Raw genomic sequence first — 14,746 nt, forward strand, 5'->3', positions numbered from 1 at the left:
CCTACAGGAAGGTATAGTCTGATTCACAGTCACACAGATAATGAAGTTCCTACAATCTGCCACAAACTCCCCTGCTTGCAGCTCACTGGGTCTCCTCTTGTATTTTTTCCAGTGCCCAATGTCTCAGTATCTGATGAAACAGGGAAAGACCAGCTACAAACAAACGAGGTTCTTTTCAGTGCTGGAGAACTTTATTACCTGAATGACTGTGCCCCAAACCATACCTACTGTATATTCAGATAGCTTATTCCAACTATACATTAGTTTCTATGGATGTGCATTTCAGAGCTAAGAGAAACCCGTGTTTTTAAGAGTTCTTTCAATGTTGTAAATTCATCAGTAGAAACAAGGTACAAGGACATATTACAAACAGTGGTATGCAGCATCACATAAGAAAGCATCTGTTACCATTGGTTTTGGGGGAGGATGACAGTACTAACCTGGATACCCCATCTGCCAGTCAATGAAGTAGAAGTAGCAGCAGCAGAAGGAAAACCCTAGAAAGTGTAGTCTCCTAAGCTTACCCATTCATCTCATCCTCCAGTGAGATGACAGGCAATAGTCCCCAGCTGCATATCAGCAGCAAGCAACTAAGGAGTAAATGGATGTGTTACCATTTCCTTGTCCTATAGTAGGATGCAAGCAGCATTATAGCTGGTGACATGGTGCATTGGGGTAATTGCCCTGGATGATCACCCCTTATAGATAATAGAGAATGTGGTATTTAAATAGATGCTGCACCTGTTATCCCCAAATAAAAAGTATCATCCTGGACAACATTCAGTTGATAGGTTATCCCCAATCTGTATGTTCAATACAGTGCTTGCAAGCAGGCAGAGCTTGCCAAGGTGGAGAGAAGAAGCATCTATTTTACCAGTGACATCTGGACCAGCGAGAACGCTACACATGCCTACGTTTTTTAAATGAAAAACACAGAATCTCACCCTTCTAATAGCAATAGTATGTACTAATTCAAGAAACTGTTTCAGTTACTCATTGAGCCCTCATATACAGGCACCAGGGCCGTACTATATATCTTAGTGCCTTATGTCCAGTAGACATTGTGCTGGATAATTTATAATCATTGTTCTTTTAATAGTCCCAGTTTACAGACTCATATGTATATTTTTTTTTAGAATAATTATTGTTGCAAATAAAAGATTCACCTAAATTGAAGTTACACTAAATAGGAAGAATACCGTTACTTATCACAGGTCTGAGGGATTAAAATCTCACATGCAGGCATTCCAAAGACATTAGTTTCAAAGAGTAGAACGAGGCTTGAACAATCTCACATGTGTTAACAACTCAATGCTGCAGCATTCTGAAATCACTTTTCTTCTTCAGGGGTAGGCTGCTGGCTGTCAAACTGATGAGCAAATCCTTATTCTCAGGTAGACTGCTCACTTCCCATGAGCCAGGCACTCATACCTGATTTCCTCGCTTTGTCTCTGATGGTGTCAGGTGTGTTCTTCAATGTCACGAGTCCTGAGGGTGCAGATCGGTGGCTAGAAGATGTTGGGGAGTTTTCCCTGAGTTCTGATGAGAGAATTCTTCCTTTACTGGCGGTTTTGTTGTCAGTGTCATTAGTGTGCACTTTGGAGCTAGAGGTGTCTGGCTTGTGTACAAGTGAGGGGGGTGCGGTGACGCCAGGAGTTTCTATTTCTATGGAGTCTACTTGACCTGGATCTCAGGGTCATCTGCAGGATGGTGTGGAGGCCTCAGGTCTTGGGGTCAGTTTTGGATTTCCTTTGGTGAACTCCTCTTCCTTACCTCAGACTCTGGCTCCCCCCTCCCCCCCTGTTAATTTTTGTATGCTTACAGAAGTTCTATTAGTGAGGCCCTACACCCCAAACCATCCCCTATTACCCTGGAGATTATTTGGAGTGTTCTGTCCCCGTGGAGTCCTCTTTAGCTGAATTATCTCTTGCAGTGAATAATTACAATAGTTGGATGTATTCTAATGATAATATTTTGGATAATTATTCTCATCAAATCATCTCGCTTACACAGACTGTGTATAAGCTTTTTGCTGCTCAGTTGTCTCTTATTCAAGATAAAAATGTAACTTATCATAGGATGGAAAATATGAAGAACTTTGAAAGAACGTATAAGTTGCATGTTTTACATTTTCCTGTTATTTCCATGGTTTCTCCTGAGGAACTCTGCAAGTCCTATATGCATGATATTCTGGGTTTGTCACAGGGGACTATGCCTGTTATCAGGAAAGTGTTTTATCTTCCTGACAGAGGTGGGAAATAACTCAGGTAGGCTGGTGTGAATATACAACAACAGCATGAAGCTTCCATGGATGTTTTTGCAATCTCACCCCTAGATTCATCAAAATGCATTATTAACGCATGGATAATGCCCATGATAAGAAAAAAGGGTGTGTTTAGGGAAATTTTAGAATTACTGCACCACACGATAACATACTGCTTCGCATCTGTAGTATTGCGTGGTGCGATTTGACAGCATTTGGAGTGAGGAAAGTCTCACAAAGATGCCATTTCTACTATGTTCTCTCACCCTAGTTTGATGGATTCTATAACAGGGTACCATCAAGCTAGGGTGAGATAACATAGTACAAAAGTTCATCTTTGTAAGACTCCAAATGACTTCAAATCTTCATCAAGGTGTACTGTGCTGTTCGTATTCTCACTCTACAGGAGAAGCTGACCCCAAACCCTTAAGCACCACCAACACCTCACCTCAACCTTTTTGATGGCCCTCCCATAGAGATATAAATACTGTGAGGGACTCCCAAGAGGTGCTCTCTCGCTCTCTGCACTCCACTCTCCACTCTCACCTTCTCCTTTTTCCCATCTCCCTTCCCAAGCCCAGAAATGGCCAAAACACAATTCTAAAAAGTTATCACAAATTGTGTAATGGCCACTTCAGGCATATTGCCCAGTTTAACACCAGGAAAAAAGGTGTAGTTACTTCTGGCATTAAAAACATGCAATAATATGCATTATGCTGTTGCATGGTGTGATATTGCCCCTCATTTACATAATCCCCACCCAAACTCCTCCCTGCTCCCACCCCTTCCAAAAATTTGCATTCACACCATGCGCTATCATTATTACCACTTACATTAATGCCATAATGCATTTTGATGAATGACCCGGTTAGAATCCTTAGTGATTGATGAGTCACATCGTGCTACTCTGCTTGTGACTTTTTCCTCTCAGTCAGACCGAGATCTAGTTCTTCGATAATTTTTCATTATGCTCATATGCCCTTTATGCGATTTAAAGTCAAACATTTTCCTGTTTGTCATGCTACACAAGAATGCAGAAAGAAATTTTTGGCCATACATCAGGAAATTGTGGCACTTAGAACTCTTTTTTTATCCATTTCCCTTGGAAATACTAGATTTTTTTTTCTGACCATTTTGTTTTTATGAACAAAAAATACTTTATTGATTCTTAGACTCCTGTTGGGACTATTTTTTCTGGATCTCATGGGGATTAGGTTAGGCTGTGGGTGCATGGAGTATCTCTGTATTCATAGTATATGACATGACTTGGAAAATTATTTCCTTTTTTCTTACATTTACTCCCTTCCTTTTTGGGTCCTCTATCCTTCTCTTGTGGTTTTCTGTATACAAGTGCATTAATTTTTATGTTTCTTCTCTTTTTTCATTCTTTGTATTTTTTTTCCTTTAATGTAATTACTTTTCTTGTCCAAGTTGTACTTGCATGTTAATTATGTAATCTAGAAATAAAGAGAAAAAAAATGATTGGCAGCATATAACAGCGTTCCTAGAGAGCTGTCTTGAATCAGAAAATCCCCATAGTTAACATCCTACAGAATAAATTGTAAAGTTTCCAGCGGAAACAGAGACTGTCATGAGAAGTGCTGGTATTTGTGGACTTTTTTCAGCAGCAAGTATAAGACAGGCTGGAATCCCTTACGCAGAAGGATAGTTATATAATAGCTATGCTGTATGATCCATGGGTGTGGCCCCTCTTTGTCCGGACTATGAATTACCCCTATGTTTGGGGTGGGGAGTACCACATGAGAAATTATGAGGCCAATATTCAGGCCACTTAGTGGACACGTTTTCCGGCTAAGATTAACTTGTGCCGTATATTCAGCGTACTCTCTCATCGTAGTAGCCTAACAATGGCAGAAGCGTCATCTGAAGCAGCGGTCCCGGATCATAGTAGGAGGCTACTGCAATCCAGGAGACCAACTTCAGATAAAGGTACAGGGCAGGGGAGGGGTGTAGAAGAGAAAGGGTTGGGGTGGGCTTTTGAGGGGGGAATCTGGAGCCCATGATATCTATTTTTTTAATTCTAAGGGGAAGTAGGAGCAGGGGGTGGTGGAGGGGGAACTCCCTGCCACAATAATTTTTTTTAACAATAAATGGACCATTTTGGGGAAGGCAAGTGAAACAAGTGGATGTAGGAAGCCTGCAGTTATTGGTAAGGCATTTGCTAGCCAGACAACAGTGAGTTTCCCAATTAAAATAGAGAGATTTTCTCAAATCCAAAACATCAGCAGGAGAGGTAGGCATGCCAAGCCATAAGAAATTAAGATTTGGGGAGGATATGCCAGTTCCATCAATATCTCAGTCAGATCCTGTTGAGTCAGAGGAGAGAGAAAGGAAAGGCAATATTAGCAGCAGCCACAAAGTACAACCATCAGTGCCTTTAGAAGTATAAATGGTGAAACCTAAAGCAACACTAGCATAATCCTTAGTGCAGCAGGGGCCATAAAAGCAGTTTTGTCATCCTCCTCTGAATCACAGCTTGAAGAATCTCCCATCAAAGGATATCCTGAATTAGAGATGGGAGAGGCATTAGCTAAAAATCCATTATTAGGAGGTTTAGTCAGTACTGTACTAGCTTCCATTTCACTGACAGAAGAGAGAGAACAGGCCACACTGAAAGTGCAGGAAGAGAGGATAAGCAAATCCTCTTCTGCAGTTCCTCAGGCTCCATCTGTCTCCAAGGCTACTTCAGTGCCAGCAGCAGCATCATGTACCCCCAAGGATGCAGATAGAGGAAAGGGATCACAAAATAAATCTATGATCTGGTGCCATTCTCAAAACAGGAAGGACCCAATCTTTGCTCATTGTAACTATTGCACAAAGGGCATCAGCCGAAGGAAGCAACTGGGCAACTTAAATAATTCTAGGATGGAGTATCCCCTGAAGAAGCAGCATCCCCTTCAAAATGCACCTGGGGATGGTAGTAGCAGTCAGGAGGCCTCTTCTGCAAGCCAGAGGACACTAGTATTTGAAAAGGGGACAAGTGTTCCTCAAGCTGCTTTCAAGCCTTTGATCCTTCTACCAGTCAGGTGGCAGGCCGACAGCAGCAATCCCTACCTATAACTAAGAAGCAACAGTCCTCAATGGAGGAAATGGGGTGGTGTTCAGTGGTACTTTCACGTGGAAAGAGGCAGGCAGCATCCAAAATGGTGACTAGGACTATTGTTGAGATGATCACTTCAGATGATCAGCTACTGCAGATCAGGGAGAATATGGGTCTTAGGCGTTCCTGCAGCTTGTAGCACCAAACTATGAAATGCCCTCCAGGACCACTTTCAGCAGAAAGGTCATCTCTAGTTTTTACAAGCATTTCTGTAGACAGTGCTGACGAAGGCATGGGAGAGCAGTGTGCATTTCACAAGCGATATCTGGACATCTACAAACGTCTCACACTCCTTCCTCTTACTGATGACACACTGGGACCTGGCTGAAGTAGGGGTAAGCAGAAGCTCCACAGGGACTGGAGCAACAGGATGCAGTTGGGCTTTGCTGCACACTTACCTGGTGGATGGTTCCCATATATCTGCCAATTGTCATGGATGGGGACCTGGATGAGGCAGATGATCAGCTGGAGATTCTCCTATAGCAGCCAATGTTTTCGTCAGGTTGAGCCTTTGGTTGCCAGAGCCAGCAGGTCTTAGGTGTTGATCTCTGCCTGTGGAGAGATCCATAAAGTCATTGGGGTGGAGCAGGAGTAGATGAGGCAAATCCAGAGACAGGTTTTGGTCAGAGGTAGGTGGAAAGCAGGAAGGTCCAAGAGTCAGGTAGTGGTCAGAGGCAGGCAGCAAGCAGGGAGGTCCAAGAGACAGGCCAAGATCAATTCTGGGTATTTGTCTATAGGGAAGAAGGGATGGATAGGCAGGGCAGAAAAGCAAAGAGTAGAAACAGCAGGCAAGGAACACACAGAAGAACCGATGAAGGACCACAGTCACTGAAGACAAAGACAAGGACCTCTAGAAATGAAGATGAGGACAAGAACCATTGAAACAGAGTGCAGGGAATGAAGAACGAAGACAAGGACCACTGATACAGGAATGCAGGAACTGGAGAACAAAGACAAGGAATGCTGAAACAACTCACGCTATGGAATATAGGGATATCTGTTGTCAAGGTGAGGATTGCAGGGAGAGAAGACCTTATATAGGCCAAGGCTTATGATGTCATTCATGGATGCCAAGGGGGATTTCTCACCAAGGGCCCTTTAAATTTAGGAATGTTGGGTGCGTGCATGCTTACAGCCGGCACCGGGAAGAGTCAGTGGCGCCTTCCTGTCTGTAGTGTCGGGCCTGTCTGAAAGTAGCGGCCTGCCTCGTAGCATCCTGGAGACTCCTCAGTGGCATCAGGAACCAGCAATGGTGGCTTGGGGCTGGAGTTAAGAGCAGCAGTCTATGGGGAAAGCCCACAGACCACCAAATGCAACACCAATGTTTTAACAGCTTTCTGCCATGTTTCCAAAAACATCACAGAGGCCAACATGCACAAACACAATTTGCCTGCCTTGCCCTTACTAACATCATAGGGGCCAACTTGCACTGACACATACCACCTACCTTGCCCTTACCAATATCAGAGGGGCAATCAAGCACTGCCACATTGCCTGACTTATCCTATTAGTATATACCATCACTTGGATCTGACCAATCCTGCTACCTCCTGACTTATCCCAATCCAGAAAACTGGGGCCTCTCACACCCTTCTGGCTTTTGACTTACCCTCATGATGAAAACTGTGGTCTAACTCAGACTACTTCCTGAGTTGTCCTCATTCACAAAACTTGGTCCTGACACAACGTGCTAACTCCTGCCTTGTCCCCATATAGAAAACTTTGGCCTGATATAACATGCTACCTTCTGACTTGTTCCAATCAAGAAAACTGGGTCTTGTCACACCCTGCTGCCTCCTGACTTGTCTCGACCCAGAAAAATTGGTTCTGTCCCATTATGCTGCCTCCTGACTTGACCTCATGATAAAAACTGGGGTCTTACTCAGCTTTCTTATTCCTGGCTTGTCCCCATCTGTAAAACTGGGGCCTTCACATCCTGCTGCCTCCTGACTTGACCTCATGATGAAAACTGGGGGCTGACTCAGCTTACTTTCTCCTGACACATTACTTTCAACAACAGTGGGGACTGATTTAGCTTACTTCAACCTGGCATGTCCCCAACAACAACAGTGGGGCTTCAAATCCTCCTGATTCCTCTTGTCACATATCCAACAACAATTAAGAACATAAGAAAATAAGATATGCCATACTGGGTCAGACAAAGGGTCAATCAAGCCCAGTATCCTCTTTCCAACAGTGGCCAATCCAAGTCACAAGTACCTGGCAAGTACCCAAACATTAGATAAATCACAAGCTACTATTGCTTATTAATTACCCTAATAGCAGTTTATGGATTTTTCCTCCAGGAACTTATCCACATTTTTTTAAACCCAGTTACACTAACTGATGTAACCACATCCTCTGGCAATTAATTTTTTTTAACTTATATTTTATTAATTTAAATTATTACATCAAATACCAACAAGTATTTGAAAAATAAAAAAGTGCAAAACCAAATACAAGTAATATAGAATCAACTAAATAAAAGAACATTTGCATAATAAAGACCACTTTTGCAAGGGAGAGAGAAACAGGGCCCAAATTATAACAAAATGAAATTACAGAAAAATAGAAAAAAAGTTAAGGCATCTGAACTCGACCACCATTGAAAATACATGTTATGCCCCCCAAAGAAAAGGAATATTAGGGAACCTAAGGAGCAACATTACCTCTAGCATCCAAAAAACTTTGTACCTAGATAGGATCAAAGAAAAGATATTTAACGCCATTCAGGAAAATCAAACATTTACAAGGAAATCTAGTATTACAAATGGCACCCAGAGCTACAATTTCAGGTCTCATACTAAAAACTTTATTTCTACGATCTCTAGCAATAAATTTAAGAGCTTAACTAAGCACTGAGTGAAAAATAATTTTCTTTGATTTGTTTTAAATGAAGTACCTGCTAACTTCATGGAGTGCCCCCTGGTCCTTCTATTATCTGAGAAAGTAATTAACCAATTTACATTAACTTGTTCAAGTCCTTTCATGATTTTGTAGACTTCTGTCATATCCACCCTCAGTCATCTATTCTCCAAACTGAACAGCCCTAATTTCTTTAGCCTTTCCTGATAGGGCAGCTGTTCCATGCCCCTTATCATTTTGGTCACCCTTCTCTGCACTTTATCCAGTGCAGCTATATCCTTTTTGAGGTGCGGGGACCAGAAATGCACACAGTATTCAAGGTGCGGTCTCACCATGGAGTGATACAGAGGCATTATTACATCCTCCTGTTTTTTTTTTCCATTCTCTTCCTAATAATTCCTAACATTCTGTTTTCTTTTTTGATTGCCACAGCACACTGAGCCGACAATTTCAATTTATTATCCACTATGACGCCTACATCTCTTTCCTGGGTGGTGACTCCTAAGATAGAACCTAACTTTGTATAACTACAGCAAGGGTTATTTTTCCCTATATGCATCACTTTGCACTTGTCCATGTTACATTTCATCTGCCATTTTGAAGCCCAATTTTCCAGTCTTGCAAGGTCCTCCTGCAATTCATCATAATCCACTTGAGATTTAACTACTCTGCATACATTTGTGTCATCCGCAAATTTGATCATCTCACTCATCGCACCCCTTTCTAGATCATTTATAAATATATTAAAAAGCACCAGTCCAAGTACAGATCCCTGAGGCACTCCACTGTTTACCTTTTTCCACTATGAAAACTGACCATTTATTTCTACTCTCTGTTTCCTGTCTTTTAACCAGCTTGCAATCCACAAAAGGACATCGCCTCCTATCCCATGACTTTTAGTTTTTATAGAAACCTCTCATGTGGGACTTTGTCAAACAACTTCTGAAAATCCAAATACACCACATCTACCGGTTCAACTTTGTCCACAAGTTTATTCACACCTTCAAAAACATGTAGGAGATTTGTGAGGCAAGACTTCCCTTGGGTAAATCCATGTTGGCTGTGTCCCACCAAGCCATGTCTCTAAATGTTTCGTGATTTTATTCTTTATAACAGTTTCCACAATTTTTCCCAGCACTGAAGTCAGTTTCATCAGTCTATAGTTTTCTGGATCACCCCTGGATCTTTTCTAAAATATAGGGGTTACATTGGTCATCTTCCAATCTTCAGGTACATCGGATGATTTGAATGATAGGTTACAAATTAATTGAAATATGTCCGAAATTTCATTTTTTTTTTGTTCTTTCAGAACCCCTGGGGGTGTATACCATCCGGTCCAAGTGATTTACCTCTTCAGTTTCTCAATCAGGCCTACCATATCTTCCAGGTTCACTGTGATTTGGTTCAGTTGATCTGAATCATCACACATGAAAACCTTCTCTAGAACAGGTATCTCTCCAACATCCACTTCAGTGAACACCGAAAAAATAAATTGTTTAATTTTTCCATGATGGCCTTACCTTCCCTAAGTCGCCCATTAACTCCTTGATCATCTAATGGTCCAACCAACGCCCTTGCAGGCTTTCTGCTTCAGACATATTTTTAAAAATTGTTATTGCGAGTTTGGCCAACTTCTTTTCATATTTTCTCTTTTTGCCTGTCTTATCAAATTCTACATTTAATTTGCCAGTGCTTATGCTTTATCCTATTTTCTTCTGATGAATCCTTCTTCCAGTTTTTTAATGAAGATCTTTTGACTTAAACAGCCTCTTTTACCTCACCTTTTAACCATGCTTGTAATCGTTTTGCCTTCCTTCCACCTTTCTTAATATGTGGAATACATCTGGACTGTGCTTCTAGGATGATATTTTATTAATAATGTCCATGCCTGTTGCACACTTTTTATCTTTGTAGCTGCACCTTTCAGTTTTTTTCTAATTATTTTTCTCATTTTATCAAAGTTTCTCTTTTCAAAGTTTAACGCTAGAGCTGTAGATTTACTTACTGTTCCCCCTCCAGTCTTTAAATCAAATTTGATCATATTATGATCATTATTGCCAAGCAGCCCCACCACAGTTACCTCTCTCACCAAACCCTGTACTCCACTGAGAATTAGATCTAAAATTACTCCCTCTCTCATTGGTTCCTTAACCAATTGCTCATTAAAACTGTGATTTATTCCATCCAGGGACTTTATCTCTCTAGCATGCCCTGATGATGATTTACTTACCCAGTCAATATTGGGGTAATTGAAATCTCCCATTATTACTGCACTACCAGTTTAGTTAGCTTCACAAATTTCTCTTAGCATTTCACCATCCGTCTCACCATTTTGGACAGATGGATGGTAGTATACTCCTGTCACTATACTCTCCCCCAACACACAAGGGAATTTTACCCATAAAGCTTTGATTGTGCATTTAGTCTCTTGCAGGATCTTTATCCTGTTGGATTGTATGCCATCCCTGACATAAAGTGCCACCCCGCCACATAGATGCTCCTCTCTGTCATTGCGATATAATTTGTTCCCCAGTATAGCACTATCCCATTGGCTATCCTCTTTCTAAGATGCCAATTAAGTCTATGTCATCATTCACTGCTATACACTAATTCTCCCATCTTTCTTCTTAGACTTCTGGCATTAGCATACAAACATTTCAAAGTGTGTTTTTTCTTTGTATTTACATTCTGCTTTTCAGTTGACAGGGATAAATTTGAATCTTTTAGCTCAGGTGAGTTTTTAATTATAGACATTTGGACTACTTTTCTTATTATTGGAACCTCTTTGTTGTGATGCCGTAACTCTAATGCTTCATTAGTATCCTTTGAAGATACCTCCTTCTGAACCATGCACTGCTGAGGGACTGTCAGCTTTCCCCTTTGTTCTAGTTTAAAAGCTGCTCTATCTCTTTTCTAAATGTTATTGCCAGCAGCCTGGCTCCACCCTGGTTAGGGTGGAGCCCATCCCTTTGGAAAAGACTCCCCCTTCCCCAAAAGGTTCCCCAGTTCCTTTCAAAACTGAATCGCTCTTCCTTGTATCATGGTTTCATCCATGCATTGAGACTCCAAAGCTCTGCCTGTCTCTGGGAACATGCGTGTGGAACAGGGAGCATTTCATAGAAAGATACCCTGGAGGTACTGGATTTCAGATTTCTACCTAAGCCTAAATTTAGCTTCCATAACCTCCCTCCCACATTTTTCCGTGTCATTGCTGCCCACGTGTACCACAATAGTTGGCGCCTCCGCAGAACTGTCTAAATTTCTAAATAGGTGACATGTGAGGTCCGCCACCTTTGCACCAGATAGGCATGTTACCAGGTGATCCTCACGTCCACCTGCCACCCAGCTGTCTACGTTCCTCATAATTGAATCTCTAACTATGATGGCCAACCTAACCCTTTCCTCCTGGGCAGTAGATCTGGGAGAGACATCCTCGGTGCGAGAGGACAATGCACCACCTGGAGAGCAGGATCATTTCCTGCTGTACCAGGTTTATGCTTTTTGATCATGAGACCTTCCTCCTCCAAGGCAGCACCAGGGCTGCCAGACTGGAGTTGAGACGTGGTTACTATGTCCCAAAAGGTCTCATGTATTTACCTCTCTGTCTACCTTAGCTCCTCCAGGTATGCCACTCTAGCTTCCAGAGTTCGGACTCATTCTCTGAGAGATAGGATCTCTTTGCATCAGATGCACACATACAACTTCTCACCGGCGAGTAAAAAGTCATACATGTGACGCTCAGTGCAAAAGACTGGGAGGCCCTCCTCTTGCTGCTGGACTGCTGCCTTCATCTTAATTTTTTTCAATTCCTAGTTAAGTTTTAGGTTGCTGTGGGAGTAGGAATGCGTACATGTAGGGTCCTTTAAATGTATTAGTGTTTTCACTATATATCTGGTAGTGACCTACAAGGGAATGATCAAACTCTTGATAAGGTGTGAGGAGTTTCTGAGTTTAAGTTAAAAGACTGATATTGTCTTTTTATTTTATTTTTTTAAAGTGTGAAAATGACACCTGAAAATAAATTAAACAATGAGTGAGGGGTGGGTGGGAGAGGGGTGGGAATGTTTGGAAATACAAATATACAAACTTCTTTTTGTTGCCTGATTTTCTGTCTACTTATTTAAAACAAAACACATGAACACACTAAATAATATATCCCAATAGTTTACTTCTCCCCAATACTTTTAAGTTTTAAACATTTCTTCAAGCAATACTAACTGATTCTTTCCAGCCACCAGTAAGGTGATCCTCTTCTCTTAGTGCTCTTGCTTCTTTCTGATAAGGTGATCCTCTCCTCTCAGTACTCCTGCTTTCTTCTGATAAGTCCCCTTCAACAAAAATGGGTCTGACCCAGTTTACTTCCTCTTGAGACATCCTCAGCAACACTGAGGCTTCTATCCTCCTGCTTCCTCCCTACATATCCCCAACAACACTTGCACTTCAATCCTCCTGCTTCCTCCTGACACATCCCCAACAACAGAAACATTGAGGCTTCACTCCTCTTGCTTCCTCCTAATAACTGCCCTTCAAAAACAATGGAGTCTGACTCAGCTTATTTCCTCCTGACACATCCTCAAAAAGTTCACTGGGGCTTCTTCCTTCTTCCTGACGTCCCTTTCAACAATAATGGCGTCTGACATAGCTTACTTCCTCCTAACATATCCCCATCAACAACACTAGAGCCTCAGTCCTCCTGCTTCCTCCTGACATGTCTCCCAACAATGACACTGGGATATGACACTGTAGGGGTCTGACAGCATATCCAGTAAGAGCCTTTCACTACCATACTCCAACACCAACAGCACAGGGTGTGGCAGCACATCCTGCAGCAGCCTTACACTATCATACCCCAACTCAAACAGCACAAGGCCCTGGCAGGACATCCAGCAGCAATCTTACACTGCCATACAGTTCACACACCCTCAGGGGTTTGATGCATACTTTGTCTGACTGCCATGCTCCAAGCATCACTGCAGGATCATGACTGCACTGAGTTCCTGTGCCTGATTCTGACTCCACTGAGTTAAGACTGCGCTGAGTTCCTCTGCCTCCTTTTCCCCAAATGCACCCTCCGTGGCATGATTCTGCTCAATTCTTCTGTTTCCTTTTTTCCAAAATGCAACCTGCGAGGCATGACTCCATGTGAGTTCCTCTGCCTCCTTTTACCCACATGCAACCTGAGACGCATGTTTCCATGTGAGTTACTCTGCCTCCATTTTCCCAAATGCCACCACTGTGGCATGATGCCACTGACCTCCCCTGCCTAGTTCACTCCAAAAAGTTGTTGAGACGAAGCAGGCAAGAGGTCAGTGGAGTTATGCTTCAGTAATGGAGTTTGGCAAAAACACCATGACTGAGGCCTGATTCCACTGAACACCATTGCCTGCTTCACTCCAAACAGTTGTTGTGGTAAAGCAGGCAGGGGAGGTCAGTGGCATCATGCCTCAGTGGTGGCATTTGGGGAAAAGGAAGCAAAAGAGCTTAGTCGAGTCATGCCTCAGAGATGGCATTTTCTTCTGTGCTCCTCTATGAGCCAGCAATCTTCCAAATTTAGGTGCTCTGAAACCCAAGCATCACTGCTTTTCTTCTGTCCCCACCCCCTTCCTTAGGTAAGGCTTAGACAAACCTTATTTTTGTTTTCATGTAGCCTGCCTTGCTTCAATATGCTCCCTGAGCCACAGCCTTTCCTCGTCAGTGCTACTTTGCCTCCAGCTTCTTTGGCAGGCCACACAACAAACTTCACAATCCTGCTTGGAGACTCGGGGGTTTTTCTTTGTGCCCAGAATAGAGAAAAAAAATGACTGACCTGACACCACATATGGGAAAACGAGTGGTGTTTTCCAGGCTGGAAGCACAAAGCCACACAGACTCTAGCCTTTTCTAATGCAGATAAAACTTTATTCAAGTTACAGTATTTCAACACAATAGAATAATTTCCTACCTTTGTTGTACACGTCTTACTCCCTGGGCTTTGGGTCAGCATAGATTTACGTGACTGCCTGTCTTGGAGAGGTAGGGGGCCCTCTTGAACCGCACTGGATGTGCATTCTTACCCTTCCTAGCTGGTCCCACCCTCAGGCCTCTCCCTGCCCCAGCAGGGTCCCACCCACAGAGCTCTCTCCCTCTGTGGATATAAGGTGGACCAGGCATCTAGCCTGGTCCTGAACACGCAGCAAGGAGGAAAACAGAGTTACTCCATTACAGAGTGTTATAGCTACACTCCTTACTGTGTTGCTCTGCTCCTACCATTTCAATTATTTAAAATTATTAACTAATAACATTTCTGCTGCTTCTGTTCCTGGCCACTCTTGCCACATTAAGGTGCTTGCTCGCTCCGCTGCTCTGCTCCGTGCATATGCAAGAACTGGCAAACACCTCTGGGGATATTATACAGATAAGCTTCTTGCTGCATTGCTTTGCTCCTACCATTCACGTTCTTTAGATATACCAGCACCTCTGCCGCTGCCATTTCAAGCCAGTTTTGGTAGCTGAGGGTG

The 14,746-nt window shown here is 42.6% G+C and overlaps 1 protein-coding gene across 1 annotated transcript in view; it reads left to right on the forward strand.

Moving 5' to 3' along the window:
* CSMD1 (CUB and Sushi multiple domains 1) overlaps window positions 1-14,746 on the forward strand; it is a 4,035,193-nt gene that overhangs the window by 3,465,643 nt on the left and 554,804 nt on the right.

This window comes from Rhinatrema bivittatum, chromosome 3 (genome assembly GCF_901001135.1).
Source record: "Rhinatrema bivittatum chromosome 3, aRhiBiv1.1, whole genome shotgun sequence".
In the NCBI taxonomy this organism is placed as follows: domain Eukaryota; kingdom Metazoa; phylum Chordata; class Amphibia; order Gymnophiona; family Rhinatrematidae; genus Rhinatrema; species Rhinatrema bivittatum.